Source organism: Chiloscyllium plagiosum, unplaced genomic scaffold (assembly GCF_037043375.1).
Source record: "Chiloscyllium plagiosum isolate Xiang-an unplaced genomic scaffold, Cpla_swu_hap1 HiC_scaffold_4, whole genome shotgun sequence".
Taxonomy (NCBI): domain Eukaryota; kingdom Metazoa; phylum Chordata; class Chondrichthyes; order Orectolobiformes; family Hemiscylliidae; genus Chiloscyllium; species Chiloscyllium plagiosum.
In genome coordinates, this window is record NW_028270142.1 from 52,450,956 (window position 1) to 52,467,337 (window position 16,382).

Here is a 16,382-nt window from a genome sequence, read left to right on the forward strand (position 1 = left end):
AAAAAAAATCACACAACACCAGGTTATAGTCCAACAGGTTTAATTGGAAGCACACTAGCTTTCAGAGCGTCGCTCCTTCATCAAGTGATAGTGGAAGGCTTAATCCTAAGGCACAGAATTTATCGCAAAAATTTGCAGTGTGATGTAACTGAAATTATACATTGAAAAATACCTTGATTGAATGTTGAGTCTTTCGTCTGTTTGAATACCATGATAGTTTCACTTCTCCGCCTCCGCACTCCGCCTTCCCAGTCAAACAGCACAGGACACCTTCATCGTTCACGTGTGTTCTCACTTTCACTAAGTGCACAGTGACTTACACTCCGCCAAATGCACTGCCAAAGTTTGAAGTAGAGTCACTGGACCCTAACATTAATTCTGTTTTCTGTCCACAGACCTGCTGAGATTTCCCAACAGTTTCTGCAGCTCACTTCTCATTGTGGTCCGTGTTCTCACTCTTTCTCTCTCACCAAAGCATCTCATTTCCATTAACCTTTTCACACAGAGGGTGGTACGTATATGGAATGAGCTGCCAGAGGAAGTGATGGAGGCTGGTACAATTGCAACATTTAAAAGGCAATTGGATTGGTATATGAATAGGAAGGGTTTGGAGGAATATGGGCAGGGTGCTGTCAGGTGGGACTAGATTAGGTTGGGATATCTGGTTGGCATGGTTGGGCCAAAGGTCTGTTTCCATACTGTACATCTCTATGACTCTATAACTCTATCATGGTATTCAAACAGATGAAAGGCTCAACAGACAAAGTATTTTTCAATGTATAATTTCAGTTACATCACACTCTAAATTTTTGCTCTAAAGTTTGTGTCTTAGGTTTGAGCCCTCCACTATCACCTGATGAAGGAGCGTCGCTCCGAAAGCTAGTGTGCTTCCAATTAAACTTGTTGGACTATAACCTGGTGTTGTGTGATATTTAACTTTGTACACCCCAGTCCAACACCGGCATCTCCAAATCATGAAAAGGAGAGATATTCTGCATTTGTACAAGGACAGAAGTACTCCCAGACAAATGCTCACAAAGTAATGGGAACAGATGGCTACAGAGGCCAATACCGGTTAGTGAATGGGGAAATTGGGTTGCTTTTGCTTTTGTTACAATGAGTTGATAATGGACAGGCCAGCCAGGAGAGGGCAGTTTAGACTGCTGCATCTCCTCCTCTTTCTCCAGCTCTTCAGATGCTCAACATTTAGCCAACAGCGAGGATGTACAGGATGCAACAGACAACTATCGAAATTGAAAGGTTGGTTTACTGAATATGGCACAGCTCCTCTATTGCAGTCCTAGTAATGAAGCATGCCGCTGGGTGTAATCCTGTATGGTACATTGGCCTCTTCCAGCTGGATATCAATATGGTGGCATTCAGGACGTGGCAGAGGTGACATTATGAATCCCATGAAGCACTCATTGTCCAGTCAATGTCTTCCTGCACTATGGGGACGCACTCTCTCTCCCTCGCCTCTCTCTCTCTTTAAGTGGAGAACCTCAATAATTTTTCTTCTCCAATAGTGCACCACAAACTGTAACATTTGCAAATATCTTTATACTTGTCTATTAATTTTGTCAGTCTAGGTTTGCTCCATTGATGGATTTTGTTTGGTTCACACTGTAATCGCTGGACTGCTGTCTTTAATTCTACTGTCCCACCAATGTTGGTAACAACTGAAAATTTGATCTATTTGCCCAACCACCCTGTAGCTCAACATTTCAATTCCCCCTCCCACTCCACCAAGGATATGCAGGTCTTTGGACTCCTCCATCGTCAGACCACAGCAAAACGACGGTTGGAGGAAGAACGCCTCATCTTCCGGCTAGGAACCCTCCAACCACAAGGGATGAACTCGGATTTCACCAGTTTCCTCATTTCCCCTCCCCCCAGCCTGTCTCAGTCAAATCCATCAAATTCAGCACCGCCTCCCTAACCTGCAATCTTCTTCCCGACCTCTCCGCCCCCACCCCAATCTGTCCTATCACCCTCACCTTGACCTTTTTCCACCTATCACATTTCCGACGCCCCTCCCCCAAGTCCCTCCTCCCTATCTTTTATCTTAGCCTGTTGGACAAACTTTCCTCATTCCTGAAGAAGGGCTAATGCCCGAAACGTCGATTCTCCTGTTCCCTCGATGCTGCCTGACCTGCTGCGCTTCTCCAGCAACACATTTCCATCTCTGATCTCCAGCATCTGCAGACCTCATTTTCTCTTCTTTGGATTTCTCAACCCCGGCAATTTATTAGAAACAGCAGTGACCCATCAGGTACCCAACCAGTAAACCCTCACCTCATCCCAATATAATTCTTTGAACCAATTATTAGAACTTGTCACTTATTGTTTCATACCTTGCAGCTAATTTTACATTGACACCTACATTTTACCCTAGATCCCCACACATTCGAACTTAAGTTGTAGCCTTCTGCTTTGAACTTTAGGAAAAGCCTATTAAAAGGTGAGATGCAAATTATTGTAGGGTTTACCGTGACTTCAAAGAAAGCAAGTTGGTTGTTCAAGTGAGATCTTTCCCTTCTAAAGCTAGTTGACTGCTGCCTATAAGTTATTATCAAGATAACACCAGGTAAGATGTCAAGACAATTGATTCTGTTATATTACAGTGAAAATAATACATGTGGGCCTTCTAAAACATAAAAATCCAACAGGAAAAGTGAATCAAGCATGGCAAAAAAAAGTTAAAAGGTTGTATTCAAGAAAGGGTTAACTGACATCATGTGACAAGTTCCCGTAACAAGATATAATAAGCTGCATCTGCGACGATCTAACCCGTTTTTGAGCTGTTGGTGTTCTGTGAATGCAGTGCTAGTTGATCCTTGAAAGTTTCATTAGCAGTAAAGTGCATCAAATCATTAAATGAATCTGACATCTAACGAGAGGCCAGTTGTAACATAACTATTACGTAATAGGTAATAAGCATATTCTGTTTATCATGACTGAGCCTTTCTGTGGCCTATGACTTTGTGTGGGTATCCTTTTCCACTTGGCATCAGCAATGTTGACTAATACCAATTAGACGTAAAAGCAGAAAGTGCTGGAGAAGCCCAAGACAACTGGCAACACTTGTGAAGAGAGAAACAGAATTAATGTTTCAAGTCCAGTATTACTCTTCTTCAGAACTGAAAGGAGCTGGAAAATTGTGTTTTTCTGCAATTTAACAGAAGAGGTGCTAAAGCTAGTGGAATTAAAAAGATTGATTTAGATAACCAAGAAATCTCAGATGCTTCCTGAAGATCACACGGGCCAATGGGCTGAGAAGTGGCAGATGGAGTTTAATTTAGATAAATGTGAGGTGCTGCATTTTGGGAAAACAAATCTTAGCAGGATTTATACATTTAATGGTAAGGTCTTGGGGAGTATTGCTGAATCAAGAGACCTCGGAGTGCAGGTTCATAGCTCCTTGAAAGTAGAGTCACAGGTGGATAGGATAGTGAAGGTGGCATTTGGTATACTTTCCTTTATTGGTCAGAGTATTGAGTACAAGAGTTGGGAGGTCATGTTGCGGCTGTACAGGACATTGTTTAGGCCACTATTGGAATATTAGGTGCAGTTCTGGTCTCCTTCCTATTGGAAAGATGTTGTGAAACTTGAAAGGGTTCAGAAAAGATTTACAAGGATGTTGCCAGGGTTGGAGGATCTGAGCTACAGGGAGAGACTGAACAGGCTGGGGCTGTTTTCCCTGGAGTGTCGGAGGCTGAGGGGTGACCTTATAGAGGTTTATAAAATCATGAGGGGCATGGATAGGATGAATAGATAAAGTCTTTTCCCTGGGGTCGGGGAGTCCAGAACTAGAGGGCATAGGTTTAGGGTGAGAGGGGAAAGATATAAAAGAGACCTAAGGGGCAACTTTTTCACTCAGAGGGTGGTTCGTAAATAGAATGAGCTGCCAGAGTAAGTGGTGGAGACTGGTACAATTGCAACATTTAAGAGGCAATTGGATGGGTTAATGAATAAGAAGCGTTTGGAGGGATATGGGGTGGGTGCTGGCAGGTGGGACTAGATTGGTTTGGGATATCTGATTGACATGGATGGGTTGGGCTGAAGGGTCTGTTTCATGCTGTACATCTCTATGACTCTAAATGGAGGAGGTTTGTATATTTGCCAAAACAAAAGCAGAATGTCAGAGAGTTGACAGCATTTTAGAATTCAGCAAAGGCAGACCAACAAACAAGGAAGATGATTTTAAATTGGTGATAAACATAGAAACAAATTATCATAGTTTCTATAAGTATATTCAAAAGAAAAGATTAGCTAAAATATGCATCAGTCCATTATAGGCAGAGATCAGGTAACTTAGAATAAGAAATAGGGAAATGGTAGGAAATGGCTAAATAATGGCTTTGATTCTGTCTTTACAGGGGAATGTTCAAGAAATCACCCAGAAATAACAGGTATCCAAGGGTCTGGTGGGAATGAGGTACCAAAAGAAGTTAATATTAGTAATGGGACTGATAAATTAACAAAGCCAATGTTCTACATCCCAGAGTGTTGAAAAAGGTGTCCACAGAGATAGTAGATGTATTAGCAGTCATTTTTCACAATTCAGAGTCGAGTGTGTTGCTGGGAAAGCACAACAGGTCAGGCAGCATCCGAGGAGCAGGAGAATCAATGTTTCGGACATAAGCCCTTCATCAGGAATGAGGCTAGTTGGCCGGGGCTGAGGGATAAATGGGAGGGTGGTGGGGTGGGTAGCTGAGAAAGCGATAGGTGGATGGAGGTGAGGGATAAGATGATAGGTCAGAGCGGGGAGTGATGGACAAGTCCAGAGGGCGGAGCCAAATTGGAGGCTTCAGACTGGGGTAATGTGGGGGGAGGGGAAATGAGGAAGCTGTTGAAATCCATGATTTATCTTGTGTGGTTGCAAGGTCCTAAGGCGGAATATGAGGCATTCCTCCTCCAGGCGTCGGGTAGTAATGGTTTGGCGGTGGAGGAGGCCCAGGACCTGTATGTCCTTGATGGAGTGGGAGGGGGAGTTGAAGTGTTCAGCCACGGGGCAGTGGAGTTGGTGGGTGCAGGTGTCCCAGAGATGTTCTCTGAAACGATTCGCAAGAAGGTGTCCTGTCTCCCTGATATAGAGGAGACCACACTGGATGCAACAGATACAGTAGATGACATTGGGAGAGGGGCAGCTAAATTTCCGACGGATGTGGAAGGATCCCTTGGGGCCTTGGACGGAGGTGAGCGGAGTGGTGTGGGCACAGGTTTTGCACTTCCTGCAGTGGCAGGGAAAGGTGCCTGGAGTGGGGTGTGGGCTGGTGGGGGGCGTGGACCTGATAAGGGAGTCGCGGAGAGAAAGGTCTCTCCGGAACGCTGATAGGGGCAGGAAGGGAAATATATCTTTGGTGGTGGGATCTGTTTGGAGGTGTCGGAAGTGGTGGATGTTGATGCTATGTATATGGAGGTTGATGGAGTGGAAGATGATGACCAGGGGTTTTGTCTTTGTAACGTTGGGACGGGTGGGGTTCAAGGGAGGTGGTGCGTGAAGTGAAGGAGATGAGCTGGAGGGCATCGTCAATCACATGGGATGGGAAGTTGCGAAAAAGGAGGTCATTTGGGACTTTCTGAGGTGGAAATGGTCATCCTGGGAACAGATACGACAAAGGCGGAGGAATTGGGAATAAGGGATGGCATTTTTACAGGAAGTAGGATGGGAGGAGGTGTAGTCTAGGTAGCTGTGGGAGTCGGTGGACTTGTAGTAGATGCCTGTGGCTAGTCAGTTGCTGGAAATGGTAATGGAGAGGTCCAGGAAGGGGAGGGAGGTGTCTGAGATGGTCCAGGTGAATTTGAGGTTGGGGTGGAAAGTGTTGGTAAAGTTGATGACCTGTTCAACCTCCTTGTGGCAGCATGAGGCAGCACTGATACAGTCATCGATGTAGCAGAGGAACAGGAGGGGTTTGGTGCCGGTGTAACTGTGGAAGATGGTCTGTTCCTCGTATCTGACAAACAGGCAGGCATAGCTGGGTCCCATGCTGGCGCACATGGCTACCCCTTTGGTTTGGAGGAAGTGGGAGAATTGGAAGGAGAAGTTGTTGATGGTGAGGACCAGTTCAGCAAGGTGGATGAGGGTATCGGTAGAATGGTACTGGTTCAGATGGCATAAGAGGAAGAAATGGAAGGCTTAGAGACCTTTGTCGTGGCAGATCGATGTGTACAGTGACTGGATGTCCATGGTGAAGATGAGGTGTTGGGGACTGGGGAACCGAACATCTTGGAGGAGGTGAAGGTCATGGGTGATGTCACGAATATAGGTGGGGAGCTCCTGGATTAAGGGGGAACAGGACGGTGTTGGGGTAGGAAGAGATGAGTTCAGTGGGACAGGCGCAGGCTGAGACAATGTGTCGACCGCAGAAGTCAGGTTTGCGAATCTTCGGTAGGAGATAGAATCGGGCAGTGCGGGGTGCACAGACAATGAGGTTGGAGGCTGTGGATGGGAAATCCCCAGAGGTGATGAGGTTGTGGATGGTCTGGGAGATGATGGTTTGGTGATGGGAGGTGGGGACGCGATCAAGGGGCAGTAGGAGGAGGTATCTGCGAGTTGGCCTCTGGCTTCAGTGGTGTAGATGTTGGTGCGCCAGACTACTAATGCACCCCCCTCCCCTTGTCTGTGGGTTTGATGGTGAGGTTGGGGTTGGAACAGAGAGTGTGGAGGGCTATGCATTGTGAGGGCGGGAGGTTAGAGTGGGTGAGGGGGCTGGACAGGTTGAGGCGGTCAATGTCATAGTGACAGTTTGAAACGAAGAGTTCAAGGGTGGATAACATGCCGTCACTGGTGTCCAGGTGGATAGGGTGTGTTGGAGGCGGGATAAGGGGTGCTCAGTGGGTGGGCAAGTGTCCTGGTTGAAAAAGTGGGCCCGGAGGCGGAGGAAGAAACATTGAAGGTCTTTCACAATTCTACAGATACGGCAACGGTGCCTGCTGGTTGAATGGTGCCGTTATTTAAGAAAAGAGTGAGAGAGGAAGTGAGGCAGGGAAGGTTCTTGATTCCATAATAAATGATATGCCACCTGGTATTTAAAAAGTAATTATCTGATTGGGCATTGTCAGCCTGGAACTTATCAAAGATAAATTCTATTTGGCACACCTATTTGAGTTTTTTTTTAATGAGTGTTATAAGGTGGAGCCAGTGGTTGTGGTGTATTTGGATTTCCAGAAGGCCTTCCCTAAAGGTGCACACAGGTGGTTAGTGAAAAAAAGTAGAGCAATTGGGATGAGTGTTAATATACTGGCATGGATTGAGCATTGGTGAACGGAAAGAAGACAGACTAAAAAGACAGGTCACTCTCGGCTTGGTAGTTTGTGACCAGTGGCATATGGGAAAGATCAGTTCGCGGGCTCCAGATATTGACAGTCCTTCGATGATTTGGAGGCCAATTGTAAAATTTCCAAATTTGCAGATGACAGAAAACTGGGTTGGAAGGTGTGTTGTGAGGATGATGCAAAGTGGCCTCAAAGAGATTTGGCCAAGTTGAGTAAGTGGTCAAGAAAATGAAGAAATGGAATAAAACATAGATAAGTGTAAGGTTAACTATTTTGGAAGCAGGAAAGATGGTAAAGCATATTTCTTTAAAAGTAAGAGATTTGGAAGTGTTGATGACCAAAAGAACTTGGGTGTTCATGTTCATAAGTCACAAAATGCTAAGACACATTTGCAGAAAGCAATTGGGAAGGATAATGGAATGTTGGCCTTTATTGTGAGAACATTTATTTTCTGTGAAGGGTTACATCATGAGGAACTATGAGCTCTCAGCCAGGGTGTCAGAAAGGCATGATTGGAATTTAACCTGGCTCTGCTGTAATTTTCAAAGGATTGGTACTACTTTTAAAATAACATGTATAGCAAGGACAAACATTTAGTCAGTCAGCCGCAGTATAAATAAGGCTGACCAGAAATAGATTGACGATTTGAAAGCGAAATGAAGAGACAAATGATGCCTACAAACAGCATTTCATGTAGAAACATGTTAAAAGAGTCATCAGGGCTAAAAGCGATATTCAAAAGAAAAGCACAGCCGCAGAGAAAAAGTAGATCAGTGAAGAATTCTTTTAGCATGACAAAAGGAAGAGAGCAGACAGAGGAGAGGCAGGAACATTAATAGATGCAGGCAGGTGATAAAAGGAAATATTCTGAATGAGTGCTTTTTCTGAGCTTTGCCTAATAGCTATTCCTGTTCCAGGTTTTGGCATGTCCACAAGGACTCTCACCAAATCTTGTAGATGGACCAAAGGAAGCATTCTATCTGGATGCATCACAGCCTACTACAGCAACTGCTCTGCCCAGGACTGTAACAAACCACAGAAAGTTGTGAACACAGCCCAGACCATCATGCAAGTCAACCTTCCATCTATTGGCTCCATCCAGACTTCTCAATACCTCAGAAAGGCAGCCAACATAATCAAAGACCCCTCACCCTGGTTATAATCTCTTGAAACTTCTTCCATCAAGCAGAAGATACAAAAGTTAAACACACACGCCAACAGGTTCAAAAACAGTTTCTTCCTTGCTGTTATTAAACTTTTGAATGGACCTCTCAAATTTCAAATCTAATGTTGATCTTGCTTTTTGTGCACCTTCTTTGCAACCACAACTTGTATTCCTCACTCTGTTCAATCACACTATGATCTTTGTATTTTATGATCTACCTGTACTACATGCAAAACAAAACCTTTCACTGTCCTTAGGTGCATGTGACAATAATAAATCAAATCATAACCTCCAACCCACTTCTCTATACCAGCTCAGGGCTGAGTATCTACCTCAATGCCATTTTTCGGCAGTCTCCATATTTCCACAATGTCAGTCATGTCTAGAAACTCATTGATCTCTGTCATGAATACATTCAATGACTGAGCTTCCCACAAACCCCTAGATTCCTCAGCGTTGCTGGTATGAATGTTCTGTGCAAGAGAGAGGATTGTCATTCAGAGCCTGTTGCTGTTGTGTCTCTCATACACTTAGGACCTGATTTCAAATACCAGTCAGGGAAGTGTTCGGTAGATTGGGGGATCTCAGAGACCTTGAAGGGGGGAATTTTGCAGTGAAGGGTAGCATACACTTTCTGAGGACCATTTTCCAACTGAAAGAGATAGGACTATCAGTATGACATTAGGCATGCAACCAGTCCCATCTCAATTACACAACATGATTGTGTTTGCATTGTTTGGACATATACCTGTTCGAAGTGGGGCTCTATGGCCAATTTTCTCAAATATACAGGATTTCTATATCTTTTTGAACTGCACTACTGCTAAGGCGACGTTTTCACATCCCGTGAGCTGTAATTCAGTTGCCACTCCTGCCTCAAGAGACTCTAGTCAAGAAAGATGCCAAACTATGTGAGTTAACAGGACTTATTAGCTATTCATCACAGAGCTTCCCTGGGAAATTCTGAGACGGTTTGGCTGACAGTAGGCGTTTTCTGTGAATGTCGAGATTCTGCTGAGACCTGACACAGTAGGTTGAACTGGACAGGAATGAATGTTTGTAATGAAGTGACCAGAACATTGCTGGCGAGGTTCGAGTGAGTGGAACACATATCCAAGATTGTTAACGTGAGCGCAGGAAACTTTCTAAAACCATGCTTTCAGTAAATTGATGTGAACTGAACTGCTGGATGTACACATTTCTTCACTTTACCAGTTCACAAGCTACTTAATGTAGAAAATGTGTGTTAATAACTCAATTTTGTGGTTGGTACAATAAACAAATGAGAGACCACAGGTCTGATGGAAGGAATTTTGGTCAACTGACCATTTTGACTGGCAAAGTATCTAAATAAAACTGGAAAATATTAACATCAAGGGCTAAAAAACAAACAACATAATGGAATGACTACAGTAAATAAATTGCTTTTGCAATTTGTTAAATATATTATGTTGCCCTTAAAGAGTCAATTTTGATTTCCATAGAAAAGCATTACAATTCCCTTTCTTCCATTTATTGCCTCTTCCTTGATTTTTTTTTACACACTTCAGTCGCTGTCTCAATCAGCCTCTCTCCTTTATTCTTGCTGTCTGGCTTATTGTCTTCACAATCTTTAGCCAGATTATAGCGCATGGTCCATCCACTTGGCATTTCCTCACATTGATGTACAGGGGTCAAATGGGCCTTTATTCTAAGCTTATTAATGTGGCAGAGATGGAGATCCTTTGACATCTTGAACATGACAGTCCAACATATTTTCAACAGTAAATTCCCAGTTACTGAGGAAGTGGGTCTCTTGGAAATAAATATAACAATTACACCCTGCCACCAAAAAAGGCCTCTATGTCTCGATAGCGAAACACTCCCTCGCTCTCAACGTCTGGTGTGAAAGAATAATGCCAATTTTTTCAGACGCCAGTTTGCAAACAATGCAGTATTAATCATTTTTTTCCACAAACATGCAAGGTGGATTGAAGCCAAGAAACTAACTGAAATTCTTTGGAAATTTGTCAACTTCCTAACCAGCCCAGATAAAATGGCTACAGTATGAATGAACTTATGACACTATGGTCTCCTTGACTTATTACAAGCCAATGTATAATAAACCTTATGAGGACTTGCCTTCAGTCAGTCTTTAGACCTGGTTTTTAACCTAGAAGGTGCCTAGGAATCGGGACTAACTTAATTTGTGTTGTTATGTTCAACAATCTTTCTCTTCTTCTGTAGAGGACTTTTACACAATATGGGACTGCTCTCCTTACCATGCCTAACTGAACACTCTTAATCTGTAAGTCTAAGTGGGAGAACTGACTGGTTGTCCAGATGTAGGAGAAATTTCAGACGTGGAGGAATCACAGCTGCGTTTTACCCGATTAATACCTAACAGGCCAACATTCAAATATTCTTAGGAAATACTGAATAGAAAGGAGCTTCAGCATCTCCGAGCATCTGGGGATTTCCAAATGAAACAGTGAGTGATAGATATATATAAAACAATTGAATCAGTATACGCTGCTCTATAGTGTTGCCACAACATTTAATGATCTATTAAATGTTGTGTCTAGTTGCCATGTGACTGATATTGCAAGATCAGTTAGGTTAGCAAGTACTATTAATTAATTTGAAAACTTTTATTTGATAGTTTCATGGTACGTAGACAATGCTGGTTAAGCCAGCATTTATTGTCCATCTCTAATTGCCCTCTAGGTGGTGGTAGGCTGCCTTCTTGAAATCCTGCAGTCCGTGTGGGTACAGGCACAGTGCTGTTAAGAAGAGAGCCCCTGGGTGGATCCAAGATGGCGGCGATCTAAGAAGATCGCACTGCAGATATCCACATCGCAGCACAAGCAGGATAAACCTTCAACTCACCCAACCCAGACATCGCGATATCTTGGGATTCCGGAAAGATCATGGAGTCCCAAGAAACTTCTAAAAGTTAACTTACCTGGGGTTCCTGCCATCCAGAAATGCCAAAGAAGGGAGGAGGAGCGTCTGAGGACGGGTCTGCAGGATCCTTGGAGTCGATTACTTTCCAGGACCTGGTGAATGAGCTGGGGAAACAGATTGAAGAGAAGCTGGCTGCAATCTCTCTCATGCTGTAGAAGCATGGGCAGCAGCTGGGAGACCTGGAGAAGAGGACGGATGAGGTGGAGCACAGGGTCACAGTGGTGGAAGCTAATGCCTGTTCATCCAAGGATAGGATCCAAGCCCTGAAGATGCAGGTCCGTAATTTGTGCGACCAAGTGGATGATCTTGAGAACAGGGACAGGAGAAAAAACATTTGGATCATCGGTCTGCCGGAGGGTAAGGAAGGTGACCGGCCTGCGGAATTTGTTGAGGACTAGATGCTGAAATTCCTTGACTTGGAGGCTGGCATGAGAGGATTAAAGATAGAAAGGGCTCACCGTGTCGCACCGCGGAGATCAGGTCTGGGTCAATATCCTCGCCCTCTCCTGGTGCGGTTCCATGATTACCGGGATAAGGAGAGAGTCATGGAGGCTTCCAGAGTCCGGGGAAGGATCCGAAGGCCCTAATTTACGAGGGCTCTAAGATCATGTTCTTTCAGGATTTCTCAGCGACGATGATCCAGGAATGAAAATCTTACGACAGTGTCAAGAGAAGCCTGAGGGAGCTTGGGATTCAGTACTCCCTGAGGTATTTGGCGGTGCTTCGATTCACCTTAGATGGATCCATACATCTCTTTGACATATTGGAGAAGGCAAGAAACTTTGTGGACAAACTAACCTAATTTGAACAATTTTAGTATATATAAATAGTGTTGTTTGGGTATGTCTTTATCATTTTGTAAAAGAAATAGAGGACGTCCAGTTGGAGCTTTATCTTTGTTTTTTTCTCCTCTATTGATAATAATTTGAGTTAAACTATGTCTGGCGATGGTTGAGATGTACATTTTCAATTTCTAAATTAGGATATACCAAAGGATGGGTGGGGTATTTATTCCTTGTTTTTAAATTTCTTTTTATTCATATTGGTATCCTTTAGTGCATTTACTCTTTTCTGCTTGCATTTGTGGTGCTGCTCTAGCTGGGAGAAGTGAAGGAGGCTAGGATGGTTAGATGCCTACTTATGGGCAGTTTGGGATGGGTAGTTGCCCCCTCTGGACAGGGGGTGAGTTCCCCTATCAGTGCTATTGGCGCTTTATATGTTGGTTTATTTTTTGGTTTTGTTGTTTTAATTTTTAACAGTTTTGTAGGTTTGTTAAATGTAATGGTTTTAGTTTATATAGTTTTTATATTTGGTGGATCATGTGACACTAAGGCTCAGCGATTTGTGGTTCGGGTTCCTCCTCTCTGGAATTTAAATGTTATTGCAGAAGGTTATGGCTAATGACTTGATTAAATGGTGTACCTGGAATATCAAGTGAAGTCACTCACCAATTAAAAGGAAGAAAGTACTCTTGAGGTCTTAGAAAAGAGAAGGTGGATATTGCTTTGTTACAGGAGACACACTTGGATGACAAGGAGCATCTGAAATTACAGCAGAATGGCTTTGACTGAGTTTATTTTTCAGCATTTAATACCAGAAGTAGGGGAGTGGCTATATTAGTGAGGAAGTATCTTCCATTTAAATTATTGGAATGTGTTAAAGACACACATGGGAGGTTTGTAATTCTTAAAGCCTTGATAAATGGGGAAGAATATGGTATTTTAAATGTTTATTGCCCTCTAGCTCATCCCCTTAAATTTTTGGTAGATGCTTTTTCTCAACTGATCAGTCTTGCGTCCTGGCATATCATTATAGGGGAGATCTTAACTGTCTCATGGATCCCACAGTAGACAGGTTGACCAAAGGTCCCTCGATACCCTCTGTACAAACTAAACAATTAGTGGATCTGTGTGGGGAGTTAGGGTTGGTGGACTTCTGGAGGTGTCTCCACCCGTCAGGCATGGATTTTACATTTTTCTCCAATTCGCACAGATGTCACACCAGGATTGATTTTTTTCCTGAGCCCCCATGGCAACCCTGGATTTGGTGGCACCTTGTGCAATTGGTAATATTACCTCTTTGATCATGCTCCAGTGTACCTTATGGTTAAGATGAAGGGTGTTATAGTGGGTTCGAGGCACTGACGCATGGATCCCTCTACCTTCAAGGATAGTAAGTTTGTGGAATATTTCTCAAGGGAATTTCGGGCATTCCTAGACATTAACTCAGGCTCAGTTGTTAGTCTATCCATCCTTTCGGAAACTGCCAAAGCCTATGCTAGGGGGTTAGTTATTTCCTATTCTGCCAGTAGGAAGGGGTAGAAGGGTGAGCAGCAACATCTTCTTGAAGCACGGTTGAAGGCAGCTGAGAAGGCTTTCTTTGACAGACCCACATTAGTCAAACTACAGAGGATTACAGTGCTGCGGTCTGCATTAAACTCCGTGCTCACATAAACAGCAAAGAAGGAGGTGGTTTTTGCAAAGCAAAGGTTATATGTGCATGGTGACAGGCCAGGCAAATACTTAGCATACCTTGCCAGGAAAAGGAGTGCCCCACAAGCCATTACGGTGATTAGGGAAGGGTCTGGGAACCTAACATGTGACTCCAAAAAGATTAATGTGGCGTTCCAGAGATTTTACTTGAGTTTATACCAATCTGAGGAATTTGAGGAGGGGCAGACCAAAATTGAATCTTTTTTTTTTAAGGATTGGAAGCTCCCGGGTGTGACTCCTGAACAAGAGTCCTTTCTCAATGCCCAATTATCAGAGCAAGAAATACAGTAAGCTGTGAGGCAGTTTCAGAGTGGAAAGGTGCCCGGTCCTGACTGACATCCCAGTGAATTCTAGAAGGAATTTATAAGTATACTGTCAGGTTCGATGCTCAATATGTTTAATGATTCATACAGTCATGTTGTCTCCCACCATCTCTGAGAGAGGCCAATATTTGACTTATTCTTTAAAAAGGCAAGGACCTGGAAATCTGTGGTTCATACAGGCCAATGTCACTCTTAAACGTGGACATTAAAATCCTCTCTAAGACTCTCGCATTAAGGCTGGAAACTGTGTTACCTTCTATTGTTAAAGAGGACCATATGGGCTTCATAGAGGGCGACAGATCCTCCAATAATGTTAGAAGGCTGCTTAATGTAATTCAAGTGTGTCAACAACAGTCAATACAGGGATTGGTGATTTCTCTACATGCAGAGAAGGCTTTTGACCGACTTGAACGGCCATACCTTTTCTATACTCTAGAGCGGTTTGGTCTGGGCGAAGTCTTCATAAAAGGGGTAAAGGTTCTCTACAGTATACCTCTCGTGGTGGTCATTACCAACTGGGTACAATCAAGCAATTTTAATATTTTTAGGGACAGCCGGCGTGGCTGTCCCCTTTCGCCACTGTTTTTCATGTTGGTGATTGAACCATTGGCGGAGGCCATTCATGGGGATCCCAATATATCAGCTGCAGAAGTGGGATCAAACTTACATAAGATTTCATTGTACGTGGACGTTGTTCTAATTTTTTTGACAAATCCAGCAGTTTCAGTGCCTCGCCGATACAATGCATTCGTGCGTTTGAGGCTTTCTTGTGGTAGAAGATTAATTTTGCGAAATCAGAGGTTATGCCTATGACGGTGCTAGGTCTTGAAGGCGAATATCGAGTCCTATTTAATTGGTCACAGCAGGGTCTTGTGTATTTGGGCATATTCATTACTCCAGTTCTGGATCAGCTGTACAAAGCCAGTTTTGTTCAATTATTTGATAAAATTAAATAAGATCTTCAAAAATGGGAGGTGCATCTGGTCTTGTTGGTTAGGTTGGATAGTGCTAATTAATATGAATGTTTTCTCCCGTTTGCTATACCCTACACAGATGCTCTCCCTGATTTTCATTGAGCAAACATTCAGGAGGCTGAACGGCTAGTTCTGCTCCTTTATTTGGCATTGTAAGCAGCCCCTCATTAAATTAGTTAAACTGCAACTGCCTCACAGATTGGAGGGAGTGGACCTTCTGGACATTAAAAATTACCAACAAAGCTCGCTTTTATCCTACGTGTGTGATTGGGCTTGTGGGGATCCTCTTTCAATATGGCTAGATATTGAAGCCTCCCAGACAAGGTGCCCCCTTACTAGCTTGTTGTTTTTGGACAAAATGAGGACAGTTAGGGAATATTGCCACAACCCAATAGTCACCAATACTGTTAAAGCATGGAGGGTAATTTGTCAGAGGGAAGGCAATATTGGCAAAACATCTTTGTTTACACCTTTAGTGGATATGCCGGGTTTTCAACCAAGAATGATAGATTTAAGATTTAAATGTTGGGCACATAGGAGTGTGTCTTGCATGGGCAGTTTATTTGAGGGAGATGTAATGATGTCCTTCGATCAGTTAGTACGGAAGTACGAGTTATCTAATAGAGACCGCTTTCATTTTTTTCAAGTTAGAGATTTTATTTTTAAAAAACTACACTTTTGACTGATCCCTACAAATCCGACATAGAGAGGGGGGTGCTAAGGGTTAAGAGTACATTCTGCATCAGTACTTTATATCATCAATTGGGGGGGTGCCCCCTCAGATGAGTTTGATCGACTCTACAAGGTGTGGGAGAGAGCTGGGTGTTGAAGTTTCCTTAGAGGCATGGGAGGATATTTGGGAGAATGCAAGGAAGATATCAATTTGCAATAGGACCCATGGTTTACAGTTGAAGATTCTCCACAGGGTCCACCTGGCTCCGGACTGTTTGTCAAAATTTAAACCAGGGGTATCTTCAACATTTCCATGTGCAAGATCTGCAAGGGCACTCTTACCCATTGTCTCTGGTCTTGCGATAGGCTTCAAACATATTGGAGTGCTGTGGCGGGTGCAATGGAGAGGATTTTGGGTATAAGGGTCGAGAAGGACCCTATATCTCTCCTTCTGGGCCTGCCCATTCTATTACCTGCAGACAAGCATAAGAAAAATCTTTTCAATATTCTCACATTCTGTGCAAGAAAGAAT